Source organism: Rhea pennata, chromosome 1 (assembly GCF_028389875.1).
Source record: "Rhea pennata isolate bPtePen1 chromosome 1, bPtePen1.pri, whole genome shotgun sequence".
In the NCBI taxonomy this organism is placed as follows: Eukaryota; Metazoa; Chordata; class Aves; order Rheiformes; family Rheidae; genus Rhea; species Rhea pennata.
In genome coordinates, this window is record NC_084663.1 from 121,337,468 (window position 1) to 121,343,467 (window position 6,000).

Genomic DNA, 6,000 nt, shown 5'->3' on the forward strand with positions numbered 1-6,000 from the left:
TTCTACCTCTCCTGCTCTTCTTTCCAAAAACAGGGAGATTTTTCCTCTGAGACTCACACGAATAAGAGTTATAGAGACTTAATACAAATACAGTCACAGAGACTCATAGGCTATTAGCAATCCTAAGGTGAGAATAAAAGGGGAATTGAGAAAAAGCCAGAATCAAATATAAAAATATTTGTTATCTTCTGGAAAAGCACAAGTATTTGTAGGCAGATGAAGTAACAGGCTCTTATTTGAAAAGATATTGTCCTCTTTTCTTGCTTTACTATATGAGTCCTCCTTTTTACAAGAAATATGACATTTCTTTTCCATTATCTTTCCATTTAATCCTTCAAAGAACACCAACTCTTTACAATTGCTTTTCATTGACAGTTTTGTGTCTGCTTTTGCTACAAATAACTGAGGAGGATCAGAACTGAAGGACAGTGAGATGAGACAGTACATCCCAACTATCTTATTCATGGTGCAGAGAATGTTTGGCACTTTGCTATATGGGAAGTTTTACTCTCTCCTTAGCTGGATGGGGTATTTGGGAAAACCTATGGTAAAAATAGGAAAGCTATATATAAACATTGAGGAGTATTGGAGTACTCCAAGAATGGTGCCGTTATGGAGGTACTTTTGATTGGTATTTGGAAGTTGATCAGGAATGGTGCAGTAGGCTGTAGGGAAGCTGTATTCTCAACAGGCTAACACAAGTGCATCCCAAAGTACCAAGAAATCTGGCTCCAGGACTGTCGTGGTGACTTCTGACTTCCAGGAAGAAACTGCCTGGAATTAGGTATGGCTGCACAAGGCTCTCCTCCTCTTTCTGATGGAGACAGTTGGGTAAAATAGCTCTTTCCAGCAAACAATATCCTTGGGAATGTGCTGGCAGCTAATAACATTGACAGTGTGGGTTCTTCATGGCTTATGTTCAGTAATGCTTAACCTCTTCAAATCCGCCCAGGAAATGTCTGGCTTTGCCTCTTATACTACCCAGAGCTTTGATGTAAAATGCTGCCCTCAAACAATGTTCCCATTTATTAGTGGCCTTTGACACCTGGCAATTTGAAAGGATGAAGGAAGTGCTTCTCCTCAACATTTTCAACAAATATGACTATTATTAGCACATGTGGATGGAAGGGTCTTGTGTTTGTTCTAGTGCCAGCTTTGAGAGACTCATTACTGAATGTTATGTATCAATAGCTTTCTTATGCTTAGTCCAGTGTATTTAATTGTGCATTATATCATGCCTTCTCAGTAAGATTATAATGTCCACCGTGTTACTCAACAAAGCATATGGGCTGAACTGGAATTTGGAATGGGATATTTACTGAATTTAACTTTAATTTTTACAGAAAACTGCTATTGTAGAGCACAGGACCAAAACAAACCCCACAGCTCTTGTCCATGTCAGTAGGGCAAAAGCCTGGAGTAACAGTTAAACAAAATGCAATTGGCTTCTGGAGCTGTTTTGTTTATGTCCCAGGTGTATTTTCAGCTGATGAGTTGTTTGAGGCTACATTATGCAGTTCATTTAAAAAGCAGCTGACTTCTCAGGAGATATCCAGATATTGTTAGCTGCCTGTTTTGTGAGTCTGTCATCATTGATTCAGCTCCCTGTTCTCCTTTCCCCTTATTTGGCCACAGCTATGACACCTTATTCTTTAACAGGAGGAAGGTATGTCTGTTGCTTTCCAGATGTGCCAGAAGCACCACCTTGTAAAGTTTTATCTTTCCCCTAAAAATAACATCTAACGCTCACTTAACTTCTATCAAAAAAAAGTGAGTGTGTCAGCATGCCCAGGGTGTGACCCTGGTCCTGTGTCCTGGGTTTCTCTTAAAACATAGTACTACACACCGCCCTTCTTCAGCTGCTCCTTAACAGAAATCAGTGACAGCTGCATGGCATCCCTGGGAAGACATATGTTCAGTAACTTCTAGGTTTGTTATTTTAAACATCTCCCTCTCCTTTCCCCTCTGGACAATTTGTTTCTTAAATTGTTACTGATATTTTCAGTGAGTAAAGCCAGACGCTGCAGTGAAAGAAGACTTGAGGTTTGCCCATGTTGTGGCCTTCTGTCTTCCTTAATTGTAACCAACAATGTCTTCCCATCAATACAAGCAACTGATATTTGTACTTTGTCTTGGTGCAGTGCATAATGTTTTTACTGCCCTCACTTTTCCAGCAAAGCACTGGTGCCGTTCATATTCATTTGGTAACTGTGACTTTCTCAGCTGGTTGTCACTGAGTGCAAAATGTGACGTATGTTGTCTCACAGAAACCATTTTTCAGGCCTACGTATTCATCCAGTCAGTCTTTTCACAATGAGAGGACAGGAGGTTATTAATGGGGGCAAAAGCACTCTGAAATTAAGAGTAAGAAATGCAATTGAATTTAACGTGATGGTCCCCGGGCTTTTGAGAGGTGGGATGCTGGGTGAAAAAATAATAACCTCCTTTGTGGCAGCTCCTGATGGCTGAGGTAAGTTTGCATGTCAGCTTCTTACTGGAGTTCCTGCTACATTTTGGCAGTGATAGATAATATAGGAGATGAGATAAAGGATGGACTGAACCCTTGAAATTCTTCCTGTGATTCTGCAGTTTCTTTTTCCTGGTTAAGGAACACGTGTTAACAACTGCCAGGTGAATTGCGTCTTCTAAGCACATTTTATTGGAGGTTGTTTTCCTCCCCAGTCCCCACAAAGACACAAATAAAACTGTCTTTTCTTGTAGAGCTTCCTGAGGGAGGAATACGGACCCTTCTAACGTACTTTTGATAGAGCCCCTTAGCTACGCTCTGCCTATTTGGTAACCTGGGTTTAGTTACAGCAATGTATTTATTTACACACATAATTTGTTTGAGGTTACAGCGGTTGTAGTTAAGGAATGCTTTATGGTGTCCCTGAAAACCAATCTTGCATTAAAAACTGTATCTATATAAAATCACATGGAAAGGTTTACTGCATTTTTTCCGGCATTGGCTAACATACTCAGTACATTTAATTGGGTGAACTGATGTTTTGCACTCTTTTCCTTGTTCTCTGTGCTCTCTCCCAGGTACACGTTGGTGTACCTCTGGCTTTGCTTTGTTAGACATGACAATGATTTCACAGGCTTGCGAGGAGCAGCTCCTCATAAGCCTGTGAGTGATACGTGCCTCTTCTACATGTAAGATGTGCAGAGGGATCTGAATGGGAGCAGAGCAGGAGAAGGGCAGGCAGCTGACACAAACGGAGGGAGAAAATGCAGATTTGCTTCACAGGGCAGCTCCCTCTGTGCCAGAGAAACTCAGTGGTTTGGAACTGGCCACGGGGCACCTGGCAGAAGGACACATGGGCTGTCTGAAAACTACTTGCCTGATGGGAAGCCACCGCCTGAGCGGGTGAGTGCAGCCTTTCCACAGCCCCTTGCCATGGTGCTGGGATGACAGCCAGAGTCAGGCACTGGCAGATCATTCCCATTGCATGGAGGGGCCTGTTGTGTCCAGCCCAGCCAGGGGTGCGTGGACCAGCCTGGAAACCTCCTTGCGAGGGTCAGCCTGTCACTACCAGCAATGAGGCTCCCTGGAAATGGCAGCCAATTCTGCCATGGTGCTGGTGGCAGTGGGTCTCCCTCCAGTGTGTGCTGTGGTGAGGAGGTGGGTGGAAAGCCCCTGTGAAGGTCCAGAGCAAAAGGTATGGGGGGGGCTGCTGGTCTGGGGCAAATGGAGGCACAAAAGAGTCTTTTGTCTCCCCTCTGTCGACATGAGAGACATTTTAGGTGACCTTGGTTGGTGGGGGGGAAGAGTAGTGCAGGTTTTGTGGCCAGGATCATGTGGCTTGTCTCCCCTGAGAGGTATAACGGATGAGGAAGGGCTTGAGGCCACCGGCAGGGCAGAGGCAGCTCAGGCATTCGTGAGGTTCCCGCTGGACTCATGAGTTTCTTGTTTCAACCATCTTCTCCATCACAAATGCCATATCCTGTTGGAGCTGTGTCATCAAAAAATGGGAAATTTACAGTCTGCTATTTTTATATCATATATCCGCTCACTTGGATATCAATTTCTTCATTCCAGGGCCAGATTTTGCCAGCTCTTATTAACGATGTAGTAGAAGATGCGGAAGACTGCCCAGATGTGTGGTGTAGTTTTCCTAAGTCCTAAAATGTAAGTATGCATTCGTGGCAAGAAGTATCAATGCCACTATCTTAAGCACCCTCACATCCTATCAGAAGAGCATCAGTGTGTGGATCCTAGACTCTTCACTTGACACCAGACACCTCTGAACCAATTGTGTTGTTTTTAGTATGAAGTGGCTGGAAAAAGATGGAGAGATAGTGATGATGGTTCTTGCTGTTTCCAGTCCCACTGATGGGATACTCTGTTGAGCATACTTAATGGAAGTCAACATGGGGGCTTGGAGGCTGTGTTGACCCAAAGTTGCGGTGAAAGTTAGATGAAGCTGTTTAAGTGCAGAAGCCTAGGAGCAGTCAGATAAACGGCTTCAGTTCAGTTCATGGCATGAACTGTGTCTAAAATAGCCCCTCCAAGCCAGTAGGAGCATAAACAAGCTCCAAACCTTATTTGTTGCACTTGTTTTGTTCTGACCCTATTGTGCAACACTGTAAAGTCAGTTGCCTTCTTTTCTTTTCTAGAACCTATAATTACAAAAGCGAGGAGACAGGAATAGGACTGACTGGTTCTGTTGACTGCACATGGTAAGGTAAGCCCGGTGCACGCCATGCCTGGCAGAAGTACTGTTCTCACACTACTTCCCTGTCCTGTCGTTCTACACTGCTCTATTTTCCTTTCCCAGCAGAAGCTAGAAGGCATTCAGTGTCTGAAGTAAAAGTATTTCATTCTGTAAAGAAAAGTTTCTAGTGACTTTGTATATTATTATTGTTTACCTGCTAAGCAAAAGAAGGCAGATAATTGTGTGTTTGAAGTAATTTGAAACCCTGCCCAGAGCATATCACAGTGTAGTTTTAAGTTTAATTTCCTGAATATAGGACACGGATGCTGGGAAAATCAATTAATGTAAGTACTGTAACATTTACTACTAAGTAAAAAAGTCCTTTGTTGGAGAAGTTAATCTCCCCATTTCTAACCCAATCACTTTTTGGGTTACACTGACGATCACTAAGGCTGAGTATAGAAGAATTCTTGTACCTATGAGAAAAAGCTACATACCCACCAAGAGCTCTCTCCTGTAGATACATATATACTTATTAGAAAATGACTGCATGCTCTGTCTTTGTACAGTCTAGAAAAATGAGACCTGTTCTTAATGAGATGATTGCTAATTAATGCCAAAAGGCATTATTGACCCAGTGGCCTAATGGATAAGGCATCAGCCTCCGGAGCTGGGGATTGTGGGTTCAAGTCCCATCTGGGTCATACAGCAACACATTTATCCGTGTATTATGGCTCAGTTGACTAGAGTGTGGTGCTACTAATACCAAAGTTGCGAGTTTGATCCCCCTATGGACTATTCGTTTGGGGGTTGGACTAGATGATCTCCAGAGGTCCCTTCCAACCTTACTGATTCTATGAAACAAGGCCATCAAAGCCAGTGCCAATTGCCTTTAAAGCTCACTAGAAAATTTTTGTCAGGGAAATTGTGAGAGTTTTTGCAAGTTTTATATTAACTCAGATCCAGGAGATGCTTAGCCCTATATATACATTCCTATATTGCTTGGTAGATGCTAGATAGATATTGATTGTAAGCATATTGCAGGTCACTACACTCTTTACGGATTAAAAATAATGTCATTTCTATTGTGAACATGCTTAATATTTCCAATACAAACTACTTAGAGGATTATCTTTTCTGGCAGATTTTAAAGATTAATGCCTTAGTATGTCTTGGTAGAGTACATTTATTGCTGCATGATACATACGGTATTTGTTTGCATCACAGATACATGTTTATTTACAAAGTGTGCCTTGAGCTGAGGGGATTTGCAGAGCCATGAACAAGAAACCCAATATAAGTAGTCCATCTGTGATACAGAGGTTACAAACAAAACACATAA

At 42.4% G+C, this 6,000-nt stretch overlaps 1 non-coding gene across 1 annotated transcript; it reads left to right on the forward strand.

Moving 5' to 3' along the window:
- Window positions 1-5,289: 5,289 nt before the first annotated feature.
- On the forward strand, window positions 5,290-5,362 carry TRNAR-CCG (transfer RNA arginine (anticodon CCG)). Its single transcript has one exon. It is a non-coding gene; the product is annotated as a tRNA-Arg (tRNA).
- Window positions 5,363-6,000: the final 638 nt, after the last annotated feature.